The 9,095-nt window shown below is 39.1% G+C and overlaps 1 protein-coding gene across 3 annotated transcripts in view; it reads right to left on the bottom strand.

The window, feature by feature from the left end:
• The window catches only part of LOC146464541 (prominin-1-A-like), a 48,523-nt gene extending 40,204 nt beyond the window's left edge, over positions 1-8,319 (bottom strand). Inside the window, exon 1 of one of the 3 annotated variants that reach the window (XM_085129511.1) lies at positions 8,210-8,319. The gene's annotated coding sequence lies outside the window, so the exon portion shown is untranslated. Of the gene's footprint in view, positions 1-24; positions 134-8,209 lie in introns of those variants that run through there. The other 2 variants (XM_085129510.1, XM_085129512.1) reach the window with 2 other exon arrangements.
• Positions 8,320-9,095: the final 776 nt, after the last annotated feature.

A 9,095-nucleotide genomic window follows, 5' to 3' on the forward strand; every position in this document is an offset into this window, starting at 1 on the left:
AAAGTGTAAGAGTTCTATATTCACCCTAGCCAGGTTGATCGCCTCAAAAGCGCGAATCTTGTGATTTGTTTGAAATTCTCATTAGCATCGGGTTGCACGTCACTTACTACGCTATTTTGGCTCGTCACGATAGAATTCCTTTGTGCCAAAAATCGCTGTTTATTTAGTTCCCGTGGAAACAGGACTCATAACAAAACAAGTATTGATCGCTGCAAATAATCAATTAAATTTGGCACTTTTTGACAACAAAGGATCGAATATTCTATATTTGTTTTCCTGTTTGGAAAAAAAAAGGAAAAGAAAAGAAAGAGCAAACACAAATAGGTCTCGCCAATTAGTTACAACTCGTTAATTTTTGTGTGTTACTCGTGATTTCTCTACCTCCCCTAAATTCTATTTGTTCTGTCTTTGAACTTGACTTTTATCTGCCTTTTTTCTAATTTTATTTACAATTAATTGTGTGTTTAATGTATGGCGAGGTGACCTCTAGAAACAACCAGCAGGGCTGAGTTGCTCGAAGCATGGTTAGCGCTAACCATTGGTTAAGAGATATTAAAACCTATAACGGTTGTCATGGTATTTAACCCGGGTTAGCGCTAACCACACTTCGAGCAACTGGGCCCAGGCTTACAGTTGAGGCCACCTCGTACCTAACAATATATGCTTACATAGTTTGTGCAACAAGTGTGCGGCTTTGCCAATTCAGTGATTATTTTACTGGAAAACTCTAGCAGTTTATTCTTAAAGTTGGGAAAACTTGTCAGAGAAGTGATAGTAACAGGAAGGGAATTCCAGATCTTTGGACCTTGGTAAAGAATTGTGAATTGATTGTAATCACTGTAATAATATTAATTTTATCCTTAAACAGTTGTAAGTCTGGCCCGCCTAGATTAGCTCTCGCTACCTGCGGGCCAGTCTCCCTTTTTCGCTAAATTTTTGAATTTTTGAATAAACTTGAACTTGGCGACATGTCTTCCCATGTTTTCAACTTGTTTTCACTCAATCCAGAAATAACATTATCTCTTCGTAGTGTATAGACTCATAAATGACCATAAATCTTTAGTGGGAATTCCAGTCCATGATCTTTTTTAGACGTTTGCAAAGAAGAAGGAAGAGAAGTTGATGGTTACTGAAAAATTAACAGATGGACACCAAAAAACACATGTACAGTTGAGCAAGAGCGTGGTGGGATGGCGTAGGTTATGCACAGGGAGTACACAAAAGTTGTGAAAAAGAAATAAATTAATAAAATATCGACTTACGTTGTTCGTTTCTTGTGGTTTTCTATAGTGTTCATTTGCATACAATTTACGCGACAGCACTAATGTCGTGTACTGAGCTCTGCTGACTATACTCTCTCTCTATATATTGACCAAAAGATATTGATACACATTGCAGCATAACAAAAAAAAAATGCTGAGAATTCGAGGAAGTATTTACGAAACCACAGTCGCCACAGTTGCGTGATCGTTCAGCACGTACATGATGTCGAAGAAAATTCAGCTGATTTAACTGAAACCGCTGAGGGAAAAAACAGAGAACACCAGAAAAAAAGATGAAAATAATCGACCCAATATATTGGTTTTTAAAGTATACGTTTCTAGTAGCTGTTGTATAAATATCCAGACAAACCCTCAGTATTGCTGGAATGAGAGTAAAATTTTACTGCTACTAACCCGAGTCTATAGAACCCTTTAATTCTTCAGCAAATTTAGTTCCTTTCTTTTCAGTGTTGAAAACATGGTTTTTGTGCATAAACTCCAGTTTCTACAGAAGTTAGAAAGGCTCATAGCTGCGTTATCAGTTTAGCTACCATATCTGTGTTTGTATATACAAGTCCTTGTATTGCTTTGCAAAATCTTATCAGTTGTATACCGAGTTGTATTTTATTGTGAAGCAGTTCGAAGAAAGGTCGGTTAGACTGTAAATATAAGGAGCCCCTTATTTCTCTTACGGCCCAGTAAAGCAAGCGAACCCAAGGGTTCCTTTGGGTCTAAACAATTCAGTAACAATGTCAACGTTTGTTCCGTCTTTTACGCAAGTTATTATGTAATTACTGAAAACTTCCGCAATCTGGAGCACTCTTGAAAGAATAGCCCAGGGCATAGCTGAAAATTGTTCTGGCCGGACAGTGGAATAGTTCGAGATACACAGAAAACAAACAAACGCGCAAACACTTTCCACTGTCCTCGGAACAGTTTTGGGTTTTAAATTTTGGGCTTCAGATGGCGGCTTCATCTTCTTTTCTTGCTACGTCACGTGACATACCGATCCTAATTATTAAAATTTATTTTGATTCAAATATGCAGGATACCATTTAATTTGCCTTCCATTTTTGCGGAAGGATCAGGTTAGGGAACTGAACGGGGTTTTTGGAATTTGTCCAGTTTCTGTAAACTAAAATGTTTCGTTCTGGAAGAGACTAGAAATCGAGAAAGGAAATTTAAATCACATAGTTCGGTATCAAGGTTCTCAGAAACTCGGCTGTGTTTTCAGGCGAACGTCTCTAAAATGTAAAGACCCAGAAAGAAAGGTCGTAATCCGAACATTTAAAAATTTTGTATAAATTATGGCGTGCTCGATTCATTCTCGGAGACCCAGGGGCAGATAGTTGGATCAAAAGGAAGTCGAAGCGGCTAAGTTTAGAAGAACGAAAGAGCGAGCTCTTTCGCTCTTGTAAACTTAGCCGCTGAACTTCCTTTTGACCGAACTATCTGCCCCTAGGTCTCCGAGAATGTGCTCGATTATGAGACCGCAACGGCATAACAAATAATAATAATAATAATAATAATAATAATAATAATAATAATAATAATAATAATAATAATAATACCGGCCAAAGCCGGTGTACAAGTCAGAACAAGTAGAAGCGTGGTGGGATGTACCTGTGTATGCAGATCATCAGGAGGTGCGAGCCAATCGGGTCGATGCGAGGGTTGTGAATCATGAGAGCAAGAAAGTCATGACCATAGAGATGAGTTGTCCATGGATTAGTAATCGAGAGAAGAAGAGCGAGGAAAAAACCATGAAGTATGGTCCCTTGAGGAAGGAACTGAAGGAGCAATACAAAGGATATGAGGTGCACCAGTATAACATTATCATGGATGTGCTAAGAGGCTGGTCGGAAGAGACAGAGATTAGTGTGCGATCACTGGTTGGGTGGAAGACTACTCAAGTCCTAGAGAAAATGTAGAAGGTGGTTTTATCGGCGACGCTGAACATTGCAAGAACTTTCAAAGTAGTAACATGATGTTTTATTAGACCAAGATTGATAGACCAGCCATGAATAGACCAGCTATGACTTTTATACATTTTTATATAAGCTATGACTTTTAGATATTTTTATATAATTTATATTTTAGACTATGGCTTTTATATATTTTTATATATGTATATATATTTTATTGATTTATTTACGTGATATTTTAAGTTTCGCTTGGCTCACAGGTTACGCTACGCGCCCTGTGGTGCTTCTTATACTGTGCATACAGATAGTTTTACTGCGCATAATAATAGATGTCGTGGAAACGATATTACGTGTCGTTTCAAACCCTTTTCTTTCAATTCTTCATGTGGCAGCGTGGAACGGCACGAAGAAAATTACGATGCCCGCGTTATATTGCGTAGGCCAAAGCCCCATTCGCCACAGTGATACTTACAAAACACACCCAGAAGATATCCATGACCTTGACCCTCGAGCGGAGGAAAAGGGTCATGTTTTGTTTAATTTTCATTTGATTAGTTTGCTCGCTGGTAACTGGCTACAGTTTGGTTATAATAGACAACAGCCTTTTATGCCGGCAACATTGAAAGGACGGAAACAGTCAAACACTCCAAGACACACTGAAGACAGTTGCCACCCTGGCAGGAGTGCTAATAGCTTAAATAATCCGAGAGAGTAGATTTTTTACGGTCACATAACTTGTACACTGAGTTGAGTAAAAAGCATGACAGAGAGAAGAGAAAGTAAACTCAACTCGTTTTGCCAGTTTGGAAAGGGTGCGCTGAAGGGGTTTTTTAGCAAAAATCGACTACGGGTTCTCGAAAACAAGTATAATCCAGCCGTGATTCGCGGTGAATTTAATATTGCCTGAATCGCGTAATCTGTTTTCTCTGTACTTTCAACATAAAATCTTCTTAAAAATCACGTAGATAACAATGCACTGTTCCGGCTGACACTTGACATTGGTACTGGGAAGCGTTTCACAACTCACGTCCGTATCGAGTTTGCATTTGTCGGCTGTTTTTGGCACCTACTCGGCCGTCATGGCTAATACATGTGACATAAAATGTCCTGAACTTATAAGTAAACCAGGTTACCGGTTGCACCATAAATCGGTAGTGCTTTCCTGACAAGTTGGAAATAAAATGCCGGAAACAATAGCACGTACAATGTGAGTCCTTCAGTTCAAAGTCCACATCGGTTAAAAGGACATATTACGTCATGTAAGCCCAACCGCAATGTACCCATAATGTTGCACGTTGTAACCGGCACGTTTCATTTCCAAGCTTCGATCAGTCATGTGTGACGTCAACGACGATTTCACCACAAAGCAGACCAAAACACTGTCTTGCAACTTACGCAACCTTGAACTGAGTCAGGAAATCACGGAGTGAAAACTAGCAGAAAAACCCGCTGACTGAGGGCTATTCTCCATAAAGAGTGCTTTACGCGAGGGCTCCACTCAGAAAGGTTCCTTTTTTCACTCTCCGTAGTACGATGCGATACGTTAGCCATTGTTTTAAAGAGAGAGGGAGACTAGCAATTAAATCCAAGACAGTTGCCACCCTGGACAGGAGTGCTAATAGCTTTGATAATCCGAGAAAGTAGATTTTTTACGGTCACATAACTTGTACACTGAGTTGATTAAAAAGCATGACAGAGAGAAGAGAAAGTAAGCTCAATCGTTTTACCAGTTTGGAAAGGGTGCGCTGAAGGGGTTTTGGGTTGATCCGTGGAGCTAGGAAAAATCGAGTACGGGTTCTCGAAAATAAGTATAATCCAGCCGCGATTCGTGAATTTAACATTGCCTGAATCGCGTAATCTGTTTACTCTGTACTTTCAACATAAAATCTTCTTAAAAATCACGTAGATAACACTACACTGTTCCGGCTGACACTTGACATTGGTACTGGGAGGCGTTTCACAACTCACGTCCACAATCTACCCAAAATGTTGTAACCGGCACGTCTCATTTCCAAGCTTCGATCAGTCATGTGTGACGTCAACGACGATTTCACCACAAAGCAGACCAAAACACTGTCTTGTAACTAACGCAACCTTGAACTAAGCCAGGTGAAATCACGGAGTGAAAATTCGTAGAAAAACCCGCTGACTGAGGGCTATTCTCCAAAAAGAGTGCTTTACGCGGGGGCTCCACTAAGAGACGGTCCTTTTTTCACTCTCCGTAGTATGCGAAACGTTAGCCATTGTTTTAAAGAGAGAGGGAGACTAGCAATTAAATCCAAGCATTACTGAAGGATTAAAACCGACTGAGTAAAAATCCACTTCCTTTTCTAAAAATATGTGTGACCATAGTTAGTAGAGGGGACTATGGTGTGACATTTCCGTTTTAATGGCTGAAAATGAGTACTGGGCAGGCGCCGATATTCCGGCCTGCGATTTCGCAGGATACCCGTTAAATATTCGTACTTGTTTCGCACGTTATTCAAACAATACAAATACTAAGTGCATGAAATTAGATGATAAGGTGATCTCAATAGAAAAACCTAAAAAGTCACAGAAGGCATTGAGACTTTCAACATGGATCGGCGACCAGAGAATTATGGTCTACGTGAAACGTCCTATTTTCCACACACGGACTTAATCTTTCTACTGAGTTGCAGCACCTGGCGAGGAAGAGTCCAATGTATATATATATTGATTGACGTCTTCTCATAATCTTTCAAACACAGGATAGTTTACTGAATTTATTAATGGTGAGCTTTAGATTCTAGTGACGGTACAAGTTGTTTCCAATAGAGAAAGAGTGCGCGTGAGTGTCATTTTGGCGGGAAAACGGGTGATAGTAAGCTTTTGTACCTGTATGCTTTTGTTTCCCCACTAAAATGTTCCACCTTAATGCTCCATTTTTCCCTCTGAATTGCTCGGTCTGCCTCAAAACGAGTGGTCACTAAAATGCTCGGATAATGCTCATTATCTGCATGAGTGACCCCTTATCCCTCAATATACAGAGGTTTTAACAAGGTGTTAACGCTGACACTATCAAACGAAGGTATCACAGGGTCACAGCGAAAACAAACATGGCCACCTTTGAGGCTTTGACTCTAAAAAAACCCTGACTTCTCCTCAGTCTCAACTCGGCTGTATTAGTGTGGCATTTGACATTTTTTGGAATTTCGAGTACAAGTCTTCATTTTCTCTTAAAAAATACTTTTATTTTTATTTTCTCCGAAAAAAAGAATCTGGGATAAATCTCTTTCTAGTACTTTTAAAGTCGTCTCTAATGTGTCGACGCCATATAAGCCATATAAAGGATACGAAATGATCCGGTAAACTCAATTTTCAAAATTTTGAAAGATAAAACTTTAAATCTTGTAAAGATTAGAAGCGCCTTCATACGGTAAACAAAAGTTGACAAACTCGGGTTGGCAAAATCGAGTTGGTATTCGTGAACTTCCGGCAACAATTATTAGGTTGTCAAGCTGTTGGCGACGGATAGAACTTGTGTCTATTCTAGCTGGGCAACTTTTTCTTCGCCATCTTTTCTTTGTTGGCAAACGCATATTTGAAAAATACTGCCCAGGCTTGCTTGAGGGAGTTACTTGCTGAAAGTCGGGGTACGATCGAAAAAAATAGCGAAATTACTGAAGGAAGCACTTCATGTTTATTAAGTGCACTGAAGTCGAGCGTCGTGGGGGTGAAATACAGGATATAAAAGACGTCATAATCATTTACACAGTACTATCTAGGATTATCAGCTGCAGCCGGAATTACAAGGCTAAAAATATCTGATAACTACTGTACGACCGTTTGACACAACTGGTTCGAAGGACCAATTGGCAAAATTAGAACTGAAAATTCGTCTTTGTGCGCGCCACCACCACCTTGTACAAAACGAAAGTGGTGGAAATTTTACCAAACCTTCCTGCTCTTGTTAATTGACGTAAAACTAGGGTCAGAAAAGGCGTCTTTCCTCGCAGGTTATTAGAAGCTAATTACTTGGTCGTTGTGCGCCTTCGCAACAAAAGGCGGAAAGGTTATTTCTTTTTTGTTCGCTTTAAACACTGAACGTTTATCGTCGGGAAACTCACCGGACTTAAACCTGCTCCTCGGAAGAGGCTCAGTATCGCCAAACTTGTTTCTGTTGTTTCCACATCGATCATTGCATTCAAATCATCGTTGTTCGAAACCTTCGATTTAAAAGTGAATCTTATCGGTGTAATACCGAAAGCAAGATTTTTAGTGACAATATTGGCCCGATTCAAAAAATCCGCAGACTGCCACAGGTGTTTATAAATCGGGACGATTTTCGTCGCTCGCGCTTTTCTTTGCCAAATCGGCACGATTAATACCATTAATCGGTGCGTGTAAATTAGCCCTTGCGGGCAAATCGAAGCCACGGATTAAGAGCTGAAAATTTTTGCTTTCCACGACTTTAGTTTTTAATGAGTAATCTGGAAAACCAAAATGTGACGCGCATTTTGTTTGCGGTGGGCTATAAAGATATGATCAAAGATCTTTCCGAATCCGACAATGTTGTATACAATACGGAATTTCAGTGTACACGCATAAAAGGAAGCAGTAAACGGTTTTAGACTGGTCCGAGCTTTCTCGTTTAAGCTACTTTGTTTGAAGTTTTGTAATCACAATAGATTTTCCGTTTCACCCACAGACACTTTGAAACAACGGCATAAAAACCGGCTTATGTCGATAGATATTAGTAAATAGAAGCCCTAACAAACCTTTCAATTATTAAACGCTTAATATTCTGGATAGTACAAGAAATTTGTGTATATAAACTTCGTAAGTTGTTCGTTATAATAGCAAATAAATGTACCCATTTTTTACCCCCGGTACTTGCTTCATGGCGAAATTGTTTTAAGTAATCGTTTTGCCCTTACACAAATAACACTGCATAAATAAATGAAACAAATTTAAAGAATAATCAATAATACTTAAGGCCGATACTAAAATATAAAGACCCACCGCCTGAATAAAAATAATTCAGGGAGATAAAAAACTTACGAGATCAGATTGAAACTTTCCCGGATCATCCAGTACAGTTGAATGCTGAGAAAGAGGATGGTTTCTACGAATGAATAAATGAATATGGCGATGTTTTCGTTATTTGACAGCCGTTACATGGAAACCACACATATTTTATTCATACTGACGAAACTCGTATCACTTTTTGGTTTTAATATTAGTGCAAATCCTCTCTGATTGGTGCGCAAATGAGTCGCGCGTGTTCTGAGTGTCAGAAAAGGAAATTATGATCGACGTAACGTCGCATTAAGTTATATTTTTTGTGGGCTCTGTGTCAACTTCCCGGGTTTAATTTAGACCCGCATGCAATATGTTACCGTCAAGGTTTTAGGTTCTGTCAGGAGCAGTAATGGTTCTGGGAGATAAGCCAATTTTCTTTTTCAATTACCGTAGCATTAATACCCACCAACCTTTTTTTAGCCAGCAAGCCTGATGTTTTCTTTTCTCGAATGCATGGATTTCTGAAGATGTCCCGATCATTTTAAACTAATCTGATTCGGAGGCTAGACGGCTCCATTACAAGAAGATGGATGTCGCAAGAAATCTGAAACTGAAAATAAAGATTTCCAAAGATATCTCCTATTACAGTTCATAACAAGCTCCCCAGAAAAGAACTGAAAGATACCAAAACTCGTTTATAAACTTGTTTAATCGCATTGCATTATATTTGATTGTTCCTTCTTATATATCTTGTAGATTCTAAATTGTATTCACCCTATATATTTTTTCATGATTACGATTGTAAAGACTCACGTCTGCTGAGTGTTTGAGTCTGATTTTTCAATAAAGGCTTATGATTATTATCCTGTTAATATCATTCGTTTTAAATCTTCTAGGTTGCTAGGAGCTCAGCAGTCCTTTTCAA

This window comes from Pavona decussata, unplaced genomic scaffold, assembly GCF_977016875.1.
Source record: "Pavona decussata unplaced genomic scaffold, jaPavDecu1.1 SCAFFOLD_161, whole genome shotgun sequence".
NCBI classification, from domain to species: domain Eukaryota; kingdom Metazoa; phylum Cnidaria; class Anthozoa; order Scleractinia; family Agariciidae; genus Pavona; species Pavona decussata.